The 23,393-nt window shown below is 43.2% G+C and overlaps 1 long non-coding RNA gene across 2 annotated transcripts in view; it reads left to right on the forward strand.

Moving 5' to 3' along the window:
- Window positions 1–13,002, forward strand: part of LOC129621863 (uncharacterized) — a 75,301-nt gene extending 62,299 nt beyond the window's left edge. The window contains exons 4-6 of one of the 2 annotated variants that reach the window (XR_008699729.1): window positions 6,730–6,885; window positions 8,606–8,826; window positions 12,762–13,002. This is a non-coding gene — a long non-coding RNA (uncharacterized LOC129621863). The remainder of the gene's footprint in view (window positions 1–6,729; window positions 6,886–8,605; window positions 8,827–12,761) is intronic. The other variant, XR_008699728.1, reaches the window with a different exon arrangement.
- The last annotated feature ends 10,391 nt before the right edge of the window (window positions 13,003–23,393 follow it).

Consider the following 23,393-nt stretch of genomic DNA (forward strand, 5'->3'; position numbering starts at 1 on the left):
TCATGCGAAGAGTTGACTCTTTGGAAAAGATCCTGATGCTGGGAAAGATTGAGGGCAGGAAGAGAAGGGGACGACAGAGGATGAGATGGCTGGATGGCATCACTGACTCGATGGACATGATTTTGAGTAGACTCCGGGAGTTGGATGGACAGGGAAGCCTGGCGTGCTGTAATTCATGGGGTCGCAAAGAGTCGGACACGACTTAGCGACTAAACTAAACTGATGGCTTCCCTCAGCTCAGTTTGTAAAGAATCTGCCTGCAATGCAGGAGACCCTGGTTCGATTTCTGGGTTGGGAAGATCTGCTGGAGAAGGGTTAGGCTACCCACTCCAGTATTCTTGGCCTTCCCTTGTGGCTTGGCTTGTTAAGAATCTGCCCACAATGCAGGAGACCTGGGTTTGATCCCTGGGTTGGGAAGATCTCCTGGAGAAGGGATTGGCTACCAACTCCAGGATTCTGCCTGGAGAATTCCATGGGGTTGCAAAGAGTTGGATGCGACTGAGTGACTCTCACTGTCACTTAGGAGCTCATTTAAGGTCATAATTAATTGCCTCCTTAATTATCTCCTTAAAGGTCCTATCTTCAAATACAGTCACATTGGAGGTTAAGGCTTCAAGATATGAATTTGGGGCAACACAATGTAGCCCATAATAATCTCCCTCGAGTCTGTTGGGAGGATGAAAGGAGCTTGAATGTGAGGAACATACTTAGGACTCAGTGCCTAGGAGGTGGTTAATTCTCAGAGCTATTGTTTTTATTTTGATGTGAAGATAAGGAAAGTTCTAACGCTATTATAACAAGATGCTAGGAGGTCCCAAGGAAAATTTTCCCTCTTCTCTCAGGTATTCTGCCACCCTTACCACCTAAGTCACTCCTGCCCAGAGTCCTGCAGCAGCCTCCTGACCATCTCTCAGGTTCCACACTTGGCCCCTATTGCGTGTTAGCCACATAGGAATGGTCTTTTAAAATAAGCCAGATAAGGCCACTCATTTACTTAAAATCCTCAGACTTTTCATAAAACCATAATTAATGTCCTAATTCCTAAGCCTGACTCCCAAACCTTGCCCAGTCTAGCACCTGCCCTCCTCTCCTGCCTCACCTCTTCCTTTCCTTGCAATGGTCCAGCCACACTGGCCCCCTTTCAGTTTCTTCCCTGGGGACTTTGCACTTGCTTGTCATTTATTCCCAAACCCTCTTTCCCCAAATATCTGCTGGGCTTGCTGCCTTCTCTCATCCTGGTTTAGGCTCAAACTATACTTCCTTGCTACTCTACCTAAAGCATCTCCCTCTACCATAGAGACTCTCTACCCTATTTCCCTGCTTTATTTTCTTTATAGCACTTCTCATGGAGAAGGCAATGGCACCCCACTCCAGTACTCTTGCCTGGAAAATCCCATGGATGGAGGAACCTGGTAGGCTGCAGTCCATGGGGTCGCTAGGAGTCGGACACAACTGAGCGACTTCACTTTGACTTTTCACTTTCATGCATTGGAGGAGGAAATTGCAACCCACTCCAGTGTTCTTGCCTGGAGAATCCCAGGGACGGGGGAGCCTGGTGGGCTGCCGTCTATGGGGTCGCACGGAGTCAGACACGACTGAAGCGACTTAGCAGCAGCAGCAGCACTTCTCACTGTCTATGTGACCCCATCTTCTTTGTTTACTTATTTACACTATTATCTTTCTTACTTGACTACACACTCTGTAAACGATGGGATCTTATATCTTTTGTTCACTATTGTTACTCCAGTAGATAAACTCAAAGTGCATCATTTGAACGAATGGATGAATACGTGAATAATCTTGAATCTGGAGATTCAAGTAAGAAAACTGTCCAGGATAAACATCTCCAAAGTAAGAATGAAGAGCTCAGTGGCAAAGTGGAGGAAGGAGTTTTTTTCTCATGGATGTCTTACTCAGAATGTCTATTTTGGGGGCAGGTGGAAGCATTCATAATTTTGTAGTGCAAAGGGTGTTATACCACATACACAAAATTTCCAAAAATTTTAAGATTCAGACTACTCTTGGCTTGTATTGAATTTAATCCCAGGGCCCCAAAGCATTATGGCTACTGAAGAAGTATCCTGGCATCGGCTATAGCACCTGCGTCCTACCTTATCTACCTTTGCTATCTTGATTCAGCCCTTGGCCATGATGGACTCACCTGCAGGCTTAACCCTGCCCAGGCTCAGGGGACATACTGTCCAGACCAGAGAGTACTTTCCAAAGAACAGGAATCATTCTCCCTTGGATGATATTCCAACTATGTCACAATAGTATAGCAATGGCAGGGCTTCCCTGGTGGCTCAGATGGTGAAGAACCTGCCTGCAATGCGGGAGACCTGAGTTTGATCCCTGGGTCAGGAAGATCCCCTGGAGAAGGGAATGGCAACCCACTCCTGTATACTTGCCTGGAGAATTCCATGGACAGAGGAGCCTGGTGGGCTACAGTCCATGGGGTCGCAAAGAGTCAGACACGACTGATCGATTAGCCCTCCTAACTAAACTCCTATAGCAATGGCAGTGACCATTCAGCTGTAAACAACCCGTATAGCTGAATTAATCTGTATTGGCCAAATGTCAACTCTGACTTTCCCATCAATCTCTTCCCCAGAAAATGGGATTTAGAGTTTTCCCTATTGCCAAGAATGAAGTGGCTATGCCTGCATGCCCATCAACCACATGCAGTAGCCCAATCTTTCCTGTGGGATGCTTCACTTCTCCCATTGCAGCCGAAGCCCCCTTTCATAGCTTGGAAACTAACATCCTGCTAAGGACCCCATTCTTCGGACAAGTGTTTATTCAACAACTTTTATGTGTCCCACACTACGCTGGGTGCTGGGGATGGAGCAGTAAACAAAAAGATGCAGTCACTTCCCTTGTTGGACTTATGTTCAGGAATATTCCAGGTGCTTCCCTTGGTGGTTCAGTGGGAAATAATCCACCTGCCAGTGCAGGAGACACAGGTTTGACCCCTGATCTGTGAAGATCCCATGTGATGCAGAGCAACTAAGCCCATGGGCCACAGTTACTGAGCCTGTGCTCCAGAGCCCAGGAACCGTAACTACTAAGCTGATGTGCCCTAGAGCTGGGGCTCTTCAACAAGAAAGGCCACTGCAATGAGAAGCCCATACGCCTTCACTAGAGGCAAGCCAGTGCAGCAATGAAGACCAAGCACACACACAAATAAATAAATAAAACTATACATAAAAAGGACATTCCAGTATTTTGGCCTTAAGTGAAGTTGCTCAGTCGTGTCCGACTCTTTGCGATCCCATGGACTGTAGCTTACCAGGATCCTCAGTCCATGGAGTTTTCCAGGCAATAGTACTGGAGCGGGTTGCCATTTCCTTCTTCAGGGGATCTTCCCAACCCGGGGATTGAACCCATGTCTCCCACATTGCAGGCAGACGCGTTACCCTCTAAGCCACTTAGGAAGCCCCAAATGAAAGTGAAAGCTGCTCAGTCGTGTCCAACTCTTTGCTACCCCATGGACTATACAGTCCATGGAGTTCTCCAGGCCAGAATACTGGAGTGGGTAGCTTTTTCCTTCTCCAGCGGATCTTCCCAACCCAGGAATCGAACCAGGGTCCTGCAATGCAGGTGGATTCTTTACCAACTGAGCTATCAGGGAAGCCCCCATAGTTCTTTATAAAATACAATATTGAATCACAAAGTTGCTGAAGTGTTAGGGATGGGAGTAACCTAAAACCATACTTTGGTTTAAAGGGGAGCATGTCCCCTGCTTAATTCTTGCCAATCTCAACTTCTGCCCCAGGTGGTGAGACTTTCCCCCTGGACCTCTCACGCTGCCTGAGTTCTGCCTCCAAGTGGATTGATGATTCACCTGGAACCACACAAATCATCTGTCTGATGGCATGTATTGCTGTGGCCTAGAGGCACTTCCCCACTGAGCTGGACTCTGTAGATACTGATGCTGCCTTCAGTCATATTGTGCTTTCCCAGGACTTTGGGGCAGTGGTTTATGATTTTCATCTCCTAAGTCCTGCCTTCCTTTTTACGTCTTCTGATTTTTTTCTCAGTGGAACACTGAGTCTCAACACGACCCTCAGTGGAGTGGCTGCACATTTGACAGATACAGTCTCAGAAGCCTCCTGCTTTTACTTCTCCCACAGAAGATATCCTGTGATATCTTAGGATGGTGTGTCCCTGATCTTTTAAATGCAGGCATGGACCAGCTACTTTGTGTCAGAACCCTTTCCATGAGGCCTGATCTGCTAGTTTTTTCTGCTGATTTATTCACTTTGGGTCATTTTGTCTCCTGAATCATGACTGGTTCTGGTGTGCACCCTCATTTGACTCTTAATACCCCCATTCCAACAATCGGCAAACTGCTTCAGTTAGAAAGTTTTTGGTCTCAAAGAATGGAAGACTCAACCTAAATCAGGTAATGTGGAAAGGAGGACTCTTTCTGCTTTGTAACTAAATGTGCTGGGTAGGACTTGAATTAGGACTCAAATGAATCTTTGATGTTGGTCCTGGTATCAAGCAGGCTCTCCTCTTGGGTCTGAAGATGGTTGTGAATATCTCCCTGATAGTGTCTTCACTCATATCCATGAGAAAGAGAAACTTGGCTTCTCTGGTTTCAACCAAAAGTTGTCTTATTGGCCCTTGACTGGCCTGATATTTTTTAAGTGCTATTTTGGTCAGTTGAGGCTACTATAACATAGTACTTAGACTGGGTAGCTTATAAGCTACAGAAATTTATTTGTCACAGTTCTGAGGACTGGAAGTCTGAAATCCGGGTACCAGCATGATTGGGTTTTGGTGGGAGCTCTCTGTTGGGTTGTATCCTCACATGGCAGAAAGAGCTAGTTAGATCTTTGGTCTTTTCTTATAAAATAAAGAAGGCTAATCCTGTTCATGAGGACTCCATTCTCATGACCCAATGAACTCCAAGAGGCCCTACCTCCAAATTGAATTGGGATTAGATTTCAACATATGAATTTGGGGGGCGGGTCACATTTATTCCATGATATATACCTTTTCCTCAACCAATCACTGTGGCCAGGACAGAGGGGCCAATACAGAATAGCTTGGGCCAGTCAGGACTCAGTCCTCTTGCTGGGGGTGGGAGCAGTTTCAGCTAAACTGGCAAGAAAAGTCAGGGTGATGTTAGGAAAGGCAAAATGGGAACAGGTGTCCCCTAGAGCAAGCAATTTGACCTTTGCTCAAAATTCTGCCTTTGCCTTCAGAATTGATATGGTATTTGATATGATTTCTCTGATAGACATTTTGTGCATTTTTTCTTTTCCCATCTTGAAAGTCCTTCTAATCACCTCTTGTCCACCTCTTTTCTCCTTCTTGGGAGTGTGGCCTCAGAGATGTGCCATGTGACCCCATCGCAGGTCACTGCAATAGCTTAGATATTTTAAATGCAAAAAGATAATTCTTCTGCAACAGTAAGGTGATAATCATGGTAGAAACTCTACAGGTTAATAGTGATAGGTGCATTGAAAGTGGCCAAACCATCTAAGCTTGCCTTGGAGATATTCTTATTGATTTTCCTTGGCTTGATATCTGTGGCATTTGTCACAATTTATATCTCCTAACTTTTAGTTTTATCCCTATAGAAGATTTCTGAGAATTATTGGACTTAAAGAAAACTTGGTAATGAGCTAGTCCAAGACTCTCATTTTTCTTGATAGAAAACAGATCCAAATAGGTTATGTGACCTGCCCAAGGTCACACAGCAGTATCCATGGTTCAGGGTCCTAGTTCTTAGTTCTCTGCTCTCATTGTCCTGTGGACAGAAAGGTGGTGGGGAGTGTCCAGCAAGTGGAAGTCGATGCCACAGCTAAGTGTTCTGAGCCCCATGTGCTGTACATGGCCTGACTTTCTTACGGTGGTTACTAAGGCTGTCATACAGATTTAGAGCCATTCTGTCTCTTTTAAAAGAAAATACATAATTTTATTATTAAAATTGATAAAGGTAAACACCATATTTTTCTAGCGAATTAGAAATATAAGCCAAAAGTACAATCACACATTTTCTTGCTATTCATTCATTACAATTTATGGCTAAATGAATTCTAGCCATGTTTCCAAATTCTAAAATTTTAATTTCTAACTTACATTACCATGTGTAAATTAGATAGCCAATGGGAATTTGCTGTATGGCTCAGGAAACTCAAAGAGGGGCTCTATATCAACCGAAAGGTGTGGGATGGGGAAGGAGAGGGGAGGGAGGTTCAGGAGGGAGGGGACATATGTAAATCTATGGCTGATTCATGTTGAGGTTTGACAGAAAACAGCAAAATTCTGTAAAACAATTATCCTTCATTAAAAAATGAATAAATTTAGTAAAAAAGAAAACACACACAGACACAATTTTGGCTTCTACATTACCCTTAGATATCTTTTTTTGAGATTTATAAGATTCTTTGGGACTTTCTTTGACTGATGACATTCAGTCATTCATTCAACAAATGTTTGGTGAGGTTCCTTAAACTAGGAAGTCATTCATGTAAGTGTTTTTATTATCAGTCTGCCAAAACATCCCTGGGGACATGAATTTTCTTTTTCTTTGAACCCCCAGGCTTCTATTACATGTGACCATACCTATCATAGTAATGGTAGCATACATACATGTATATGCATGTGTTATGTATATGTGTCTATACCGCAGGCCAGAATACTGGTGGGTAGCCTTTCCCTTCTCTAGGGGATCTTCCCAACCCAGGGATTGAACCCAGGTCTCCCGCATTGCAGGCAGATTCTTTACCAGCTGAGCCGCAAGGGAAGCCCAAGAATATTGGAATGGGTAGCCTATCCCTTCTCCAGCAGATCTTCTCGACCGACCTAGGAATCGAACTGGGGTCCCTGCATTGCAGCAAGATTCTTTACCAACTGAGCCCACAACCTTCAGTAAGTATTATTATTATACATATTTTATAGATGGAAAGACAGAAATCCAGAGAGGTTACTTACCTAAGTTCACACATCTGGCAAGTGGTAGAGATGGAGTTTGAACGCAGGCAATCTGGCTCCAGGGTCCAGGCTCTAAATAGCTAGAGAAACTGTACAGAGACAGTGTGGGACTGCACAATGAGCCGCCTTTTGAATGATTTTTCTCTAATTAGAAGAGGGCAGTTTTCCACTTTCTTTTAAAGAATAAGACCAACACTGCTATTTCTAGCTTACTCTGGGGAGACTGCTAAAATAACTTAATAAACGGTTGTTTCCAACTTCTGAGTATAGAAGCTGTGAGCTTCATTTTTTTCTTCTGTGTCTCTTTTTGAATTGCTCGCTTCTCTTAAAAGGACTATGTCAACAGTTTTTGAGTACATCTCCATCCAGTTACGGATCCAGCTTATTCTCTCACACAGCCACTTTTATCTGGCTATCTGAGAAATATTTCTCTCTCTAGCTCATTCTAATCTTTTTCTCTTCAAAGCAGGCCACATGGAATCACAGAAAGCACTGGGCTGAGAACTGAAGCACCAGCTTTGTGACCCGAGGCACATCTCTCGTCTGCTCTTTGGTCTTCTTATTGGTTTAAAATGGTTTCAATTAGTTGATCTCTATAGGTCCATTCCAATTGAAACCTTTTTTTTTTTTTTGGTTTAAAATAACATTTTATTGCCCAGGACATTTTTTTTCCTTGTGTCATATTTTGTCTGTTTTATTTTTCTTTTCCTTTTTCATAACTATAAATTCAAGCTTAGGGAAGCTTGCCTTTGTCTTGAAAAACAAAACAACAAAGCTTTCATATCATTTGCAACCTGGTCCCATTTGAAGAGACAGGTGGGTTATCTTGTAAAAGTAAGATTTATACCACGAATGGTGCAGGTTTAGGTCTGGTGGTACTGAGAGAAGACAATGGCATTCTTGACAAAATTACAATCTGCTGGTGGCGTTTGCGGAAAAGAAGCCCTTGCAAATTTCTAAACGACAGTAAACTCTTATTAGGAAATTCTAAAGTGTTTTACAGGCCAAAAAGGGAATGAGGTTATTAGTAAAATCTTTTTTAAAGATACTTTTGAGCTGTGGTGCTGGAGAAGATTCTTGACAGTCCCTTGAACAGCAAGGAGATCAAACAAGTCCATGCTAAAGGAAATCAACCCTGAATACTCATTGGAAGAACCGATGCTGAAGCTCCAATACTTTGGCCACCTGATGTGAAGAGCTGACTCATTGGAAAAGACCCTGGTGCTGGGAAAGATTGAAGGCAGGAGGAGAAGGGGACCACAGAGGACGAGATGGTTGGATGGCATCAGTGACTCCACGGACAGGAGTTTGAGCAAACTCCGGGAGATAGTGAAGGACAGGGAAGTCTGGCATGCTGCAGTCTGTGGGCTTGCAAAGAGTCAGACATGACCAAGGAGCTCAACAACAGCAACGGGTCCGTTCAACTCCAAATGCCCTAAGTTTTGGTTACCTTTTATTAGGGTATCCCCCCAATTAACTGGATCTTTAAAAAATCTCTTTGGTGGAAGATGATGGAAATCCTGATTCCAGTGGGTTAAATACAAGATTTTTTCACACAAGGGCAGGTCCTAGATGGGACAGGATATCCATGGCCAGCATAGATGCTCATGCACTGAACACCATGACTTCTTCTGTTTTCTTTCCTTATCATTCATAGCATGTGACTTTAGCCTCATGATTGAAAGGTGGTTGCTGTATCTCCAGAAGCAATGGTCATATTCCTGACAGAAAGAGAAAAGAAGAGCAAGTACTGATACCAGGAAGATGACACACCTCCCAGAAATCCCCAAGGACTTCTGCATATGCCTCATTGACCAGAACTGGGTCACCTGACTATTAGCTACGAAGGAGTCTGGGAAAGTTAATGTCTTCTGCTGGGTAAGTTGTAGCTCTGAGCGAAATTGAGGTTTTTGCAGTAAGGAGGAAGTCGAGTGTAGAATGGGGGGACAACGCGAAGCTCTGGCGTGTGTCATGGTCTCATTCTTGGTTTCTTCTAAACTTAAAAACAGATGAATAAGCAAATAGCTCCTTCTTTCATTCCCCATTTTCTTCCTTTCAGGCTAGGGACTAAAGTTCTTCTTTGAATGACCTTTAGAAAAATAATGACATTGTTATTAATAATATGTAATTATTCATAACATTATTAACCACTAATTTATACACAAAGACACGAGCAATTAGACTAAGGAGTTCCTGACTTTGTTTGTCAAGAATGGAGGAGAAGCAAGATTTACCCGGTGGAAGGAGGAATGTGGAGAGCAAGCATGAGCTGGACCAGAAGTTCTGACGAATGGGGCAGGGTGTGAGTCTATTTTCAGTTCAGTGTGTGACTTGGGAAATATAACTTCATCTGTGGGTCACAGGTTAGCCTACTTTGTTATATAAAAGTAAATGAGATGATGGACTAACACCATTTGCATTCCTTGGCAAAGAGCTACTGAAAATAGTCAATACAAGATAAAATGTACGGTCATTAATATAGAGCCTACTGAGGGACCGCTAATTTGGGATTTGTCATAACTCAGGCAGAAGCTGGATTTCAGAGGGACTTTTTCATCTTCTTAAGGGAATAAACTGTCTGCAGGCGCTGTAGAAGCACTTTAATTTGCAAAAAGTCAAAGCAATAATGAATGAAAATTTTCTTGACTACTCAGGGTTTTCACTTGGCAATACATTGTTACCTTAGGTCTAGCTTTAGTTTTTCTTAAAATGTAAAAGAAGTGAAAAAGTGAATCTTAAAAGTGAAAAAGATTGTATTTGTTTTCAAATATTTCATAATTCAGACTTTTTAAATGAATTCAGATGGCTCTCTTTACATACTTCAGTGTGTTCTTGCTGTATTATTGTACCAGTAGGAAAACCCATCCTGATAACATGTCAGGATCCACTTGTGGGTCAATTGGAAGAATGATGACCTTCCTGAAGGCAGTGACATTTGTTTCCTTTACACTTAGGAAACATTTTGGCATGGTGTATGAAGTTAGTCCTCAGTAGATGAAAGAGTTGCTGAATTACTCATCTTAACTGCCTATGTTATGAGATGACATTCATAACCAGCCCATCATTGGCATGTATTGAAGTGTTCAGTAGATGGTAGCTTTATTTGTTGGAAGGCAGATTGTAGGGTGATTAAGAGCACAGGACTTGGAGTCTGACTCTCTAAAGATTGGAATTCCAGCGCTAATACTTATCAGTTAGGCAGCTCACTCCTCTCAGTTTCTCATCTGTGTGATGGTGGTAAAAACAATCCCTACTCCATGGGGTTGCTGTGAGGATTAAATCAGATGCTGTAGGTCAGGAGTCTGACTGACTCAGGGTCTGGCACATACTCAGTCCTCAATAAATGATAGTTATCATTATTTTGGAGAAGGGCATGGCAACCCTCTCCAGTATTCTTGCCAGGAGAATCCCACGGACAAAGGAGCCTAGTGGGCTACAGTCCATGGGGTCGCAAAGAGTCGGACACGATTGAGTGACTAACACTAACACATCATTATTTTAGACTTTGTTGCTGATGTGGGCGTGTGTCTCACCCAGCCCTCGATAGATTCCAGTTCATCCGCACAATCCAAGTCTTACCAACACTGGATATACTCCTCAGTGTTCCCAGGCCAGACCTGGGAATGTCGGGAGTCACAAAGCTTAATGCTGAGTCCCTCCTCACCATAGAGGATGTTGGCTGACACTGTCCTAAGGTCATTTGTGTGATTTGTGGTCCGTGGAAGACAGAAAGAAAGGAGCTTTAACTGTTAACTTTCTAACACCAGGTGGCCCAGTTGTCTTGAGAAACCATGACATACATTTTGCAAAAGTCTGTGCCAGGGCCTTTTGCTTGTTCTTGGCCTCTGTATCCCTTCTAGATTTTTGTCTCTGCCCCATCTCCTTATCGTAAAAAGCACCCATTAACTTATAGGGAGATTGAGTCCTCTTTTGATTACTACCATGGTTTTGAGCAAAGAGACTATGAGTCTTTGCTCATGCTACTGATGGGGAAAGCACTCTATTGCACCCTGGGAACGAGTTATAGATCCGCTATTGATCACCCACACTTTCCCTTCCACATTAGGCAGTCAGCTAGGTGAGCACCACTCCCCATCTGATTGGTGTATAACGATGGTATTGCACTTTGTGTTTTTAAAAAGCTTCAAAAATCAATTCCTCATTAACCTGATTGAAAGAGAAGTTATGTCTCCTCTGCTATGTTTTGAAAAGGACATAGATCACTGCAGGTGCTCAATAAATATGAAGCATTTAATCCTCACCATTCCTCCCATCCAAATAGGTCACTAGAACTCACTAGAACTCATTTTCTTGGGGATGAGAATCTTCGCTTCTAGACCAGTGTTGCTTTCTGTAAATCTCAAACTTTCCGAAATTTGAGAACTCTCATACAGATGATGTAAAACATGCCTCGTGGTCACCTGGTTCAGAAGGTAGTGGGGCTCCTTTTGCTCTCGGCAAGCTCACTAGTAATTTCTGAAACGAAGGCTATTGAGCCCTGAGTTACTTGGAGTTACGTGTGTGCATTACCTGTAGTTCAGCAGCATCTCACCTGAAGGAAGAAGCTTATATTAAGGTGGACAGGATCATAGGCGGTTAGAGGTCATCATCACACTGCTGCCAGTCTGGTAAGACCATTCTCACACATACGCACATTCATGCACACGATGACACAGACAGGCTCTATCTTGTCTTCCCGATGGAATAACGTTTTGAACTTTGGAACATTGTCCTACATAAGGAACGATGATGTTCATTTTATTTCTTTGAAGTTTCCAATAATGGGATCTCTCAGGTTGGAACCTCTCAGAAATTTTAACTGCAGAATAAAGATGTGTTTGTGCGTGAGTCTTCCAGGGTCCTGCTCAGCCATATTTTCTGGCCCCCAATCTCCACTTCTCAGGAGTAGGATAAGAGGGTGACTGAGCTGGTGATAAGACCCAATCTGGAGGGGGGAAGATACATCTGGATAAGTTATGCTTTAGGCATAACTTCTCCGTGGAAATGCAAAAAGCCATGCTGCTAAGGCATTTTCCGGCTGCCTCTGTGGTGCAGCCTAAGCAGCATGTAATACGGAGTAAGTGCTGTTTGGTTACAGCAAGAACACTGATAAATGTCTGGCCATTAAGGTCAGACCATGGAGAAAGAAACAGCACAGAGCTCTGAAGCAGCTGGCTTAGAATTTAGCATTAGACAGGGACACTCTCTTACTTTTGGGGTAATGTAGTTTGGACAAAGCTTGATTTCAGCAAATGATATGTTACAGTAAAATATTACAATTTATTTTAAGCCATTTTTTTTCTTCGCTTGCCACCTGGGTCTACCCACCTGTTTGAAAAGAGTCAGGGGAGGGTAAACATTCTACTCTAGGAGCCCAAGAATATTCTAGATTTTGATAATGACATTTCACGATGTAAAGTTTTGCATGTGAGGTTTTGGACAACTATCTGAATGATAAGCAGACAATACCCATGAGAGCTTAGAGTTTCTTTTTTATAAAGCAGATGGAAGAAGGAAGGGGCAGGTAACAGTGATCAGACTAGTCAGCAGCTCTGGATGTTAGCAATGACTTAGGACTATGACTGCTAGACATCTCTCTCTAAACCTCACAGCCGTGATGGATAACTTGCCGTGGGCTGGATATTTGTATCCTTCCCAAAGTTGTATGTTGAAGTCCTACCCCTCACCCCATTGTGACGGTAGCAGCAGGTAGGGCTTTTGGGAAGTGATTAGATCATGAGGATAGAGCCCATATGAATGGGATTAGTGCCCTTATTAAAAACAAAAATTAGAGCTTTCTCGTTCTCTCTCAGCCACATGAGAACACAATGAGAAGACCTGCAAACCACAAAGTGGGCTGCCACCAGACACTGGATCTGCCAGCACCTTCATCTTGGACTTCCCAGACTCGAGGATGGTGAGAAATCAATGTGGTGTATGCCACCTAGGCTTATGGTATTCTGTTATAGCAGCCTGAACAGACTAAGACATCACTCATCTTTGTGTGATTCTTTTGGATCATCCTTTTTCTATACTCTCTTATATGGGACTGTAATATATTTCATGATAAAGCTGGAGAATTTTTTTTTTTTTTTTACCAAAGAACTCATATCTAGAGCCCTTCTTTTACCCACATGGAACAGGTGTTCACGCTGGGTCATTGTATGGAATTACAATTCTTAGAACCTTGTGTTCTGTTCAGGGCCAAGTCTTTTGGAGCTCAGTGATTGACTCTCTGGGCTTTCCTGGTGATTCAGCAGTAAAGAATCTGCCTGCCAGTGCAAGCATGGGTTGGACCCATGGGTCAGGAAGATCCCCTGGAGAAGGAAATGGCAACCCAATCCAGTATTCTTGCCTGGAAAATTCCATGGATAGAGGGACCTGCCAAGCTACAGTCTGCTGCTGCTGCTGTGTCGCTTCAGTTGTGTCCGACTCTGTGCGACCCCATAGACGGCAGCCCACCAGGCTCTCCCGTCCCTGGGATTCTCCAGGCAAGAACACTGGAGTGGGTTGCCATTTCCTTCTCCAATGCATAAAAGTGAAAAGGGAAAGTGAAGTCTCTCAGTCGTGTCCGAAGCTACAGTCTATAGGGTCCCAAAAGTCGGACACAACCTAGCGGCTAAACAACAGTTGACTTTCTGGCAGTGACTATGCAGTCACACCTTTGCTCACACTACAACACCCAGCTTAAATGCTATTATTTCTCTCTTCTACTCAGATATTTTACATTTGTGAAATTTGTCTCATAGTCTTTGTAAAGTCAGGCCCGTGGCCTGTATCACCCATACATTTGTCACTCATCATATCCCGAGACACTTCTTGTGCTGTTGTTTTATATTACCTAATTATAAGACAGGGTGATTAACACAAACTTCTTAGGTATACAGGAAGGATTGAATTAATTTCTGTGAAAGTGATGATTGTAATCTGTTTCTAACAGGTTTTGAAGTATTCCGTTTTTAATGAGTAGGGCAGCTCCCCAGTGATGATCAGAAATTACCAAAGGCAGAAATCCCCTTTTACACTTAGTCTCCTCCAGGGTCTAGTACTGTGTCTCAGAAGAACATATGCTCAAAAACTGTTGGTTGGTTGGTTGATTTTTTCCCATATTTAAAGTTCTGCCATCTGCTGAACTATTACCAGGCAAATCCCAGGATGCTTTCGTGGTTTTTAGACAGACAGGGAGCCCACTGAAGTGTGGATGAATTCTTTTTAAAAGGTTAGATGTTGATTGACTGATTAGCTCCTTGGCAAGGAAAGTATTTCTCTCTCACATCATTATGGATGCACAGTTGTACCTTTCAGGAGTCTGTTTTTGAGAGGTATGGAACAGTTTAAAGTTGTTTCACAGTAGGAAGGCTTTTATTACCATGGAAGACATTTAGTGACTTCAAGTCTCTATCACATTGTCTTGCTACCCAGATTAGCTGGAAAGGGAGCGCCCATAGAGTCCCCTATGACACTCCTCATCTATGCAAGCCGCCCAGAGTGGGTACCTTCCCCTTCTTCACCAGGAGTTACTTACTTGGGGAGAAGGGGGAATTTTATAGGGCAATTTTTCTCTACATCTGTGTCTCCTTTTTTTTGAAAGTCAGGTTATTGAGGTGTAGTTTACATGCAGTATGACTACATATCCCATTTTAGGGCTTACCTTATCAGCTAAAGTATGAGATGTGATAGACCAGGTGGCTCCTATATCCCTTCTTCTTAGTTCTCTCTGCCCGTATAGTTTTCTGTGGAATCTCAGGCTTTTGTGAATTTTTAAAGAATATTCATTTCCTTATTTATCTGACTGCCTTGGGCCTTCATTGTGGCACGCAGGATCTTCTTGTCTCTGACATTGCGAGGTGGATTCATAGCCACTGGGCCACTAGGAAGTCCCCGTGAAATTTTTATTGATGAAGAAAATAATTGAGTTGACAATATGTCAGTCATTCTTCTTCTTCCTCCTCTGGTTCCCCACTGACTCCACAGCTGATCCGAGCTGTTTGAAGGTCATGTCAGATGGGACAGAGGTACCCCTAAGTTCAAACTTGCCGAAAACATGTAAGGCATTCTACAACTCTGGGGTATGCTCCTTTTCTTTGCTCCATTCCCCTTTTTTCCTCAGAAGTATTTAAGACTTTTTCTTGTTATTACTGAGTGTTCCTGGTGATTCCACATTAGAATGATTGGAGGAGATGATTTAATGAATTGAGTAACAAGAGAGAGAAATTTTGATTCCTGTAAGAAAAGGTGATTTGCTGGAAATTTGAAGAGCTCATCTCAGGCATCCAAGTGCTCCAATTTGTTTATTGCAAGAACCTTACCTCTCTCTTGCCAGTGTGGTCAGGTCAGGCCCTACCTCGCTGCCTTTCCTCTGTCATCCCATTTGGTGGTTGGAATCAAGTGTGACATCATAGAGCATTTTGGATCTCCAAGCCGTGGTTCCCTGACAAGAGGCAGCAGCTTCCATTTGCTTACAATCTTTGAAACACCTGGGACCACCTTGCCCTTACAGCCATGTTGCTGTTGCTTCTTGCCCGTACCCTTGGATATCTTGTGTTACAGAACATTGGAGATTACATTTCAGATGGGGTCATGCCTTTTCTTCTTCTCCTTTAGAAATGTTTCTTGAGTGGGGTGCAGGGGCTTTCAAAGGGAATTCACTGGGGCCTCGCTCTGGACCATGACCCCATGTAGCAGACTGACGTTGGGCACAATTCAGGCCTGTCGTGGGCCTGTCCGTGGGGGTTAGTGACTGCACGTATTGTAAGGTCTGAATTACTATGCTTAGCTGCCACTAGCACAGATGGAATGACATTATACAGTGTGGCCCTAAGTTAATGGAGAGTAATTTAAAGAAACAACAGCAGACATAATAGAAGTTGTACATCTAAATGAGGGTTGTGCCCTTCAAAAGTTGTAGCGTGGAAGGCAAGGCATTTAATCCATTGACGCTTTCCTGAGCCAAGCATTGTTATAACTTCTGATCTGAAGTTGCCTTCAGGATTGGTGGCACATTAAAACTATATTTATGAAATATTTATTGTGCTTTTTTCCCCCTGATTACAAAAGTGATATAGATTTGTTGCAGAAAGTTTGGAAAGTACAGGAAAACACAATTTAAAAAGTAGCTCATCCATAATCTTAGCACTCTAAGAAGACCCCTGTCAAAACTAATGTATATTTTCCTGGTAATTGTTTATGCATCTGCCTACATGGATGTACACACACACACACTGACATATACATGTTTATTCACTGAATTGAGACAATAAGCTTTAGACTGTCATTTAGGCTGCTTAAAAATATGTTGTGGCACATTGCTTTGAACATTCTCAGTGGTCCAAATATTTTTCTTAAAAAGGATGAATTTTATTTTTGGAAACAGCCAGATGTCATTTAGAACCAAGCCTAGGTAACTCCATTATAAAAACTGGCTAATATGTTTTAGGAGAACCAACCAACTCCTCTGACTATAAAGTAATAAATTTGGTTTTCTTGGGTGGATCAATCTGACTTAACATTATATCCAAAAGCAGAGTTCTGCAAATGCATTAAGCCATGAGAAATCATTGGGTTAAGTGTATGGATTTTAAAGGTGAGTGGTTTGCAGGACAGGGGCACTCTTTTAAACATAAAACTTCTGCTTCTATTCTTAAGGAACATGAACCACTCACTACAAAGCAAGGCAGGGAATTTTCTCCCATATGCTTGGAGCTTATGGTGGACAAGTAGCAGCCTCACTTTTTTTTTTTTAAATATGAAGGGTACTTTTATTGGACATCACAGGTAGAACAGTAGTTTAGAGGGCATTTTTCACAGTAAAAAACAAACAGCACCAAAAACATGTACACAATGATCTAGCAACTTCACAAAGATGCTTCTTATATCACTGAGTTTAATAACAAAGCCTAAATAAATCATCTGAAATAAATAAATAAATCCTAAATAAATAAATAAATCACAGTCATTAAATGTGTGTACTCAGTTGCACACCATTGTGGTTATCCAGGCCATGAAGATTCTTTTTGTACAGTTCTTCTGTGTATTCTTGCCACCTCTTCTTAATATCTTCTGCTTCTGTTAGGTCCCTACCATTTCTGTCCTTTATTGTGCCCATCTTTGCATGAAATGTTCCCTTGGCATCTCTAATTTTCTTGAAGAGATCTCTAGTCTTTCCCATTCTATTATTTTCCTCTATTTCTTTTGATCACTGTTGATCACTGAGGAAGGCTTTCTCATCTCTCTTTGCTATTCTTTGGAACTCTGCATTCAGATGGATATATTTTTCCTTTTCTCCTTTGCCTTTTGCTTCTCTTCTTTTCTCAGCTATTTGTAAGGCATCCTCAGACAAACATTGTGCCTTTTTGCATTTCTTTTTCTTGAGGATGGTCTTTATCCCTGCCTCCTGTATAATGTCATGGACCTCTGTCTATAGTTCTTCAGGCACTCTGTCTATCAGATCTAATCCATTGAATCTATTTCTCACTTCCACTGTCTAATTGTAAGGGATCTGATGTAGGTCATACCTGAATGGTCTAGTGGTTTTCCCTACTTTCTTCAATTTAAATCAGAATTTGGCAATAAGGAGTTCATAATCTGAGCCACAGTCAGCTCCCAGTCTTGTTTTTGCTGACTGTATAGAACTTCTCCATCTTTGGTTGCAAAGAATATAATCAATCTGATTTTGGTATTGACCATCTGGTGATGTCCATGTGTAGAGTCTTCTCTTGTGTTGTTGGAAGAGGGTGTTTGCTATGACCATGCATTCTCTTGGCAAAACTCTGTTAGTCTTTGCCCTGCTTCATTCCGTACTCCAAGGCCAAACTTGCTGTTACTCCAGGTAGCTCTCCTCTGTGCATGAGTGTTGAATTGCTTTAGTCATGTCTGACTCTTTGCAACCCTATGGACTCTAGACTGCCAGTCTCTTCTGTCCATGTGATTCTCCAGGCAAGAATATTGGAGTGGGTTGCTGTGCCCTCCTCCAAGGGATCTTCCTGACTCAGGGATTGAACCCACATCTCTAATGTTTCCTACATTGGCAGGGGGGTTCTTTACTACTATCACCCCCTGAGAAGCCCCTAGCTCTCCTCTGCTCGGTGTAAATGTCTGGTTTTCCCTTGCCTTGGGGCAGTCAAAAAGATGGACTGAGAGAGATGACAATTTTCAAAATAGCACCAGTTAAATATATTAGCATTTATCCTTTCTGAAATAATGAATAAATAGGTTCTTAATAAATATGTATTAATAAGTCAATGCAATTATGAAAGAAGACCAGATCCATCAATAATTAGGACCTAGGGTTCATTTTTCCATCACTGTCCACCCCCAGGTCTATTCTGTTGATGATGGTCTCCTTGCTGGCCTCTGGGACAATTATTGAGATCCTCACAGGCCAGATAAGGCTTTATTAATGAAAACATACTGGCAGCCTTTCGTATGTCCTGAGTGGTGATTTAGCACCAGAAATTGATATCTTGGTCCCCAATCTGGTCAATCCCTATTTTGTCTCCAGCAGATGTAGATAATAACTTGGGGAAAAGGGAGTTGGGAGCTGGCTTGGTTCTGGAATCCTTCTAGACCAAAAAGATAAATTACCCTTTCCTAACTGAGCAGTCAGATTCTCTGTAGACTCCTTCAACTAGTTCTCCAGTTCCAAAACTCCTTTTGCTTCTCTTCATGGGGCTCATACTTTGTTGGGATCCAGATTCAACCATTAACATTTATTAAGCCCCTATTATGTGGAGAAGGAAATGGCAACCCACTCCAGTGTTCTTGCCTGGAGAATCCCAGGGATGGGGGAGCCTGGTGGGCTGCCGTCTATGGGGTCACACAGAGTTGGACACGACTGAAGTGACTTAGCAGCAGCAGCATGTGGCAGATGGTATAAAAAGCCATTTTACAAGTATTCTTATTTTGCTCCCACATCAGTCCAGTTCTACATATGATTATGAGTTGAGGTTCAGAGGGGGTTAGTAATGGCTCAAGGTCGTACCAGTGATTAATGGGGAAATGAGATGTAAATATAAAGATTGTGATTTTAAAGTTATATGTGTTTGTTATTTATTATCTGTCTCCTCCCATTAAAATGTAAGCTCTGCAAAGGCAGGAACTTAGTCTTGGTCACATTGTATTCCCAGCACCTTCAACCATGCTTGCAAATAGTAGGTGTTCAGTATGTAGTGGAAAGAGACTACCTGTGTTAAAATTCTTGTTTAGCACTCTTTAGCTGTGTGACCCGGGGCAAGTGAATCAACTCTCTGTGCCTGTTCTCTCACCTGTAAAATGGCCATAACGAAGTGCCTATTTCACTGGTAGTTGTGAGCATCAAGGTGTTTAGAACTTGGTTCATGTGCTTAAGAAGCTTTAACTATTCTTAATATCTGTTGAATAAATAAAATGTTTGGGTGCCTATTACATGCTAGACCTGGGATACAGCAGGGAACAATATGGGCATGGTCCCAGTCCTCAGGGAACTTGCAGCCTAGGGAAGGACAGGCTGGAACAGAGAGGTAAGTGCTGTGAGAAGAAAGCATAGGATGCAGGGGATGCTAATGAGGGAGGTCAAGGATGGCTTCCGGGAGCCAGGACGTCTCTACCAAAACATGAAGGATGAATGAGCATCCAAGTGGAGGACGGTCGTGGAGGAAAGGGCCCAGGAGGAAGGAGAAGAACGCGTGCAAAGGCCCTGGAGGTAAAAGCTATCTTCTGTGCCTATCATTTGGAATGCTTTCAAGTAGCAAGTAATAGAAAACTCAACTAGAAGCAGTTTTAATAAGAAGAAAAATATCATGTCCCTTTCAAGAATAAGAAGTCTAGCTGTAGGCATTCCAGGATTGGTTGATTCTGTGGCTCCAGCGTGTCTCCAGATCTTTTCTCTCCTCCCACCCTACCATCCTTTGTGTCTTGGCTTACCCTGTTGGGTTGGCCTCTCCTCAGGGCCTCAAGATGGCCCCAAGGTGGTGTCACATGCAGACACCCATATGCCAGTTTTGGAGACAGAAAGAAAGCTCCACCGAAGGGCAGGCTTTCCCCTCAGGTTGCATTGGTCAGAATGGTATCACATACCATTACTAGCAAGGGGAGTGGAGTTCCCTTGTTGGCATGAACTGAAATCAAGATCCATTTCCTAGGGCTGGGGCCAGTCTTCCATAAATCTGTGGTTGCCTGATAATGGAACAAAGTTGGGCTTGCTTTAAGAAGGAGGCTGTAAGGTGGGATGGGAATGCTACTGGATAGGCAGTTAGCAGGAATCCCACCATCCTCTTTGTGTCCTGAGCTGCACTGTTCATGAATCACAAAGGGTACCACTTTGAATCAAGGCAGATGCTGCTGACCTGCAAGAGTCTTATCCCTCAGTGAGGGTGAAAGAATGCTCAGATGGTTATAACTGGGGGAAAAAGACAGCCTCTGCACCTCCCTTTGGACTATGGACAAATAATAGGATTTTTATTTGAGAAGATACATCCTTGCATGTTAGTGGACTTTTGCATACTTTTGAAGCATTTCCTCTGCATCACTCAACCAATTTCTATTACTAACTTTGACTGTGTGGATTACAACAAACTGGAAAATTCTTAAAGAGATGAGAATACCATATCACCTTATCTGCCTCCTGTGAAACCTGTATGCAAGTCAAGAAGCAACAGTTAGAACCAGACGTAGAATGGACATTCAAAATTGGACTGGTTCAAAATTGGGAAAGGAGTACATGAAGGCTGTATATTGTTACCCTGCTTATTTAACTTATATGCAGAGTATGTCATGTGAAATGCAGGGCTGGATGAAGCATAAGCTGGAATCAAGATTGGCAGGAGAAATATCAATAACCTCAGATATGCAGATGACACCACTTTAATGGCAGAAAGTGAAGAGGAACTAAAGAGCCTCTTGATTAAGGTAAAAGAGAGTGAAAAAACTGGCTTAAAACTCAACATTCAAAAAACAAAAATCATGGCATCCAGTCCCATCACTTCAAAGCAAATAGATGGGGAAACAATGGAAACAGATTTTATTTTCTTGGGCTCCCACTGCAGATGGTGACTGCAGCCATGAAAGTAAAAGATGCTTGCTCCTTGGAAGAAAAGCTATGACAACCTAGACAGCAAATTAAAAAGTAGAGGTTTCCTTTACAGACAAAGGTCTGTCTAGTCAAAGCTATGGTTTTTCCAGTAGTATAGATATGACAGCTGTACCATAAAGAAAGCTGAGTGCTGAAGAACTGATGTTTTTGAACTGTGGTGTTGGAGAAGACTCTTGAGAATCCCTTGGACTGCAAGAAGATCAAACCAGTCCATCCTAAAGGAAATCAGTCCTGAATATTCATTGGAAGAACCGATGCTGAAGCTGAAGCTCCAATACTTAAGCCACCTGATGTGAAGAGCTGACTCATTAGAAAAGACCCTGATGCTGGAAAAGATTGAAGGCAGGAGAAGAAGAGGGTGACAGAGGTTGAGATGGTTGGACGGCATCACTGACACAATGGACATGAGTTTGAGCAAGCTCTGGGAGGCGGTGAAGGACAGGGAAGCCTGGCTTGCTGCAGTCCATGGGGTCACAGTCAGAGATGACTGAGCAACTGGACAACAAATTGAAGCAATTTCTCTTACTAACTTGATGACATGTATAGTTGAGTGTAACTATGTCTATGGGGGGTAAGGTGGGGTATAGGGTGTGTAGGAGGAAGAGAAATGTAATGCAATCATGAGATCTTAGATATTCTTGCAGGATTGCTACTCCCTTGCTGTAGAAATCTCTGCCACTCAGATGCTACTTGAATACTGCCATAGACAAGGAGCTCAGTATCTCATAAAGCATCCTTTCTATTTAGAGTTTAATCTTCTATCCCTTTGTTCTCTAGGTTTTCAGTAAGAAAGGTGCTTTCCTGTGCCATGATGCTCATCCTTCCTCTAGACACCTGTAGTCCCTCTGGTACCTACAGTCTACAAGTTCACTAGTTCACTGGATCCACTGCCCAAACCTGAGAGTCCAGACTTGCTCCTCCCAGTCACCAAGGCCTGCTGAGTCTCCTGTGGAAGGCATGGTACAGCCTTACCTTCTGCTTATTTTAACTGACTTAGTCCATCTGCTTGGACCCTAGAGCTTCCCTGGTTTCAGGCTCAGAGCACCACACGCCTCTTCAGATCTGTGTTTCTGGCCCCCAGCTTGCTTTAATCAGGCCACGATGACTCTAAGTGTCTCCACTCTGTTCTGCTGTCTCCCCACTCTCAGGCTAGGGGAGTTCCCATGCCCCCACTTCATTTAATCCCCTTATTTAATGAAGGGGACTTCCCTGATGACTTAGCAGTAAAGAATCTGCCTGCCAATACAGAAGGTGTAGGTTCGATCTCTGGGTCAGGAAGATGCCCTGGAGAAATAAATGGCAACCCACTCCAGTATTCTTGCCTGAAAAATCCCTTGGACAGAGGAGCCTGGAGAGCTACAGTCCATGAGGTTGCAAAGAGTCAGACATGACTTAGCAACTAAAAAACAACAACAATTTAATGGAGAAGGATGGTGAGGGAATAGCGTGCATTTCACTCTAACTTCTTTATCAGCTACGGACCTGAACTGTCCTTCTTGCCTTCCCTGTCCTCAGAGCTCACTGCAGATTCCATGTTGAACCTTTCTTGGCCCGTGGAGCATAGATGTTGTTGCGGGCCCACCCTCTGGTTTTCCGGTTTCACTCCATCCCCTACCTTTCTGTTTGTCCCCTTCATGGCCAATGATGTGCCTTCCAGAGAGAGTGGGCCAGGGTGACAAGTACAGTCTGGTCCACAAAACAGAGCCAAGCTTCCACACGTGGTCCTGTGACCCAGGTCTGCGGCCTTGACTCACCAGCCCTCAGAGAGGAGGTAAAGCGCATCCTCCCACCCCACGCTCTTTTCCTGGGAATATCTGGCAAGTGGCATCTTGGTATGGCATGGCAGCGTCACCAGCTAAGCCAGAGAGGAAAGAGCCCTCCTGCCATAGCCCAGCTTTTTGCCTTGTTTATAGCAATTTTTCATCTCACATTCTTCTTTTTTCCTGCATTGCTGAAATTTAAATATTTGATGTCATTTCAGTTATTTTTATGACCATTCTCTTTCCCTTCCAGAAACAGAAAGCAAAAGAGCTGCAAAACCCACTGGGGCGTCTGTCTCCCACTTTTAATTCGCCCCCGCGCCTCTTGCATGGCACTAGTAGTACTAACGGCAGGGGGTTTGGTCCTAACCCCCCTGTGCCAGCCCCTCGCTGTTATTTCCTCCCTCACCCAGGGTTCTCTGGTGCCCCCAACCACCCCTGCATGGTTCTCCTAGGCTACGGTGGAGGGGTGGGGGAGGGCAGGATTTCAGGGAGGATCCTAAGCCCTTCTTTGCATCTGGATGGATGAAAGTCTGGTCCTGTGACATGAATTTTTATTTTCCGTCTGTTAACTCATGGTAGGCAACCCCATCTAATGATATAGTTTACCTTCGATG

Source organism: Bubalus kerabau, chromosome 10, assembly GCF_029407905.1.
Source record: "Bubalus kerabau isolate K-KA32 ecotype Philippines breed swamp buffalo chromosome 10, PCC_UOA_SB_1v2, whole genome shotgun sequence".
In the NCBI taxonomy this organism is placed as follows: domain Eukaryota; kingdom Metazoa; phylum Chordata; class Mammalia; order Artiodactyla; family Bovidae; genus Bubalus; species Bubalus kerabau.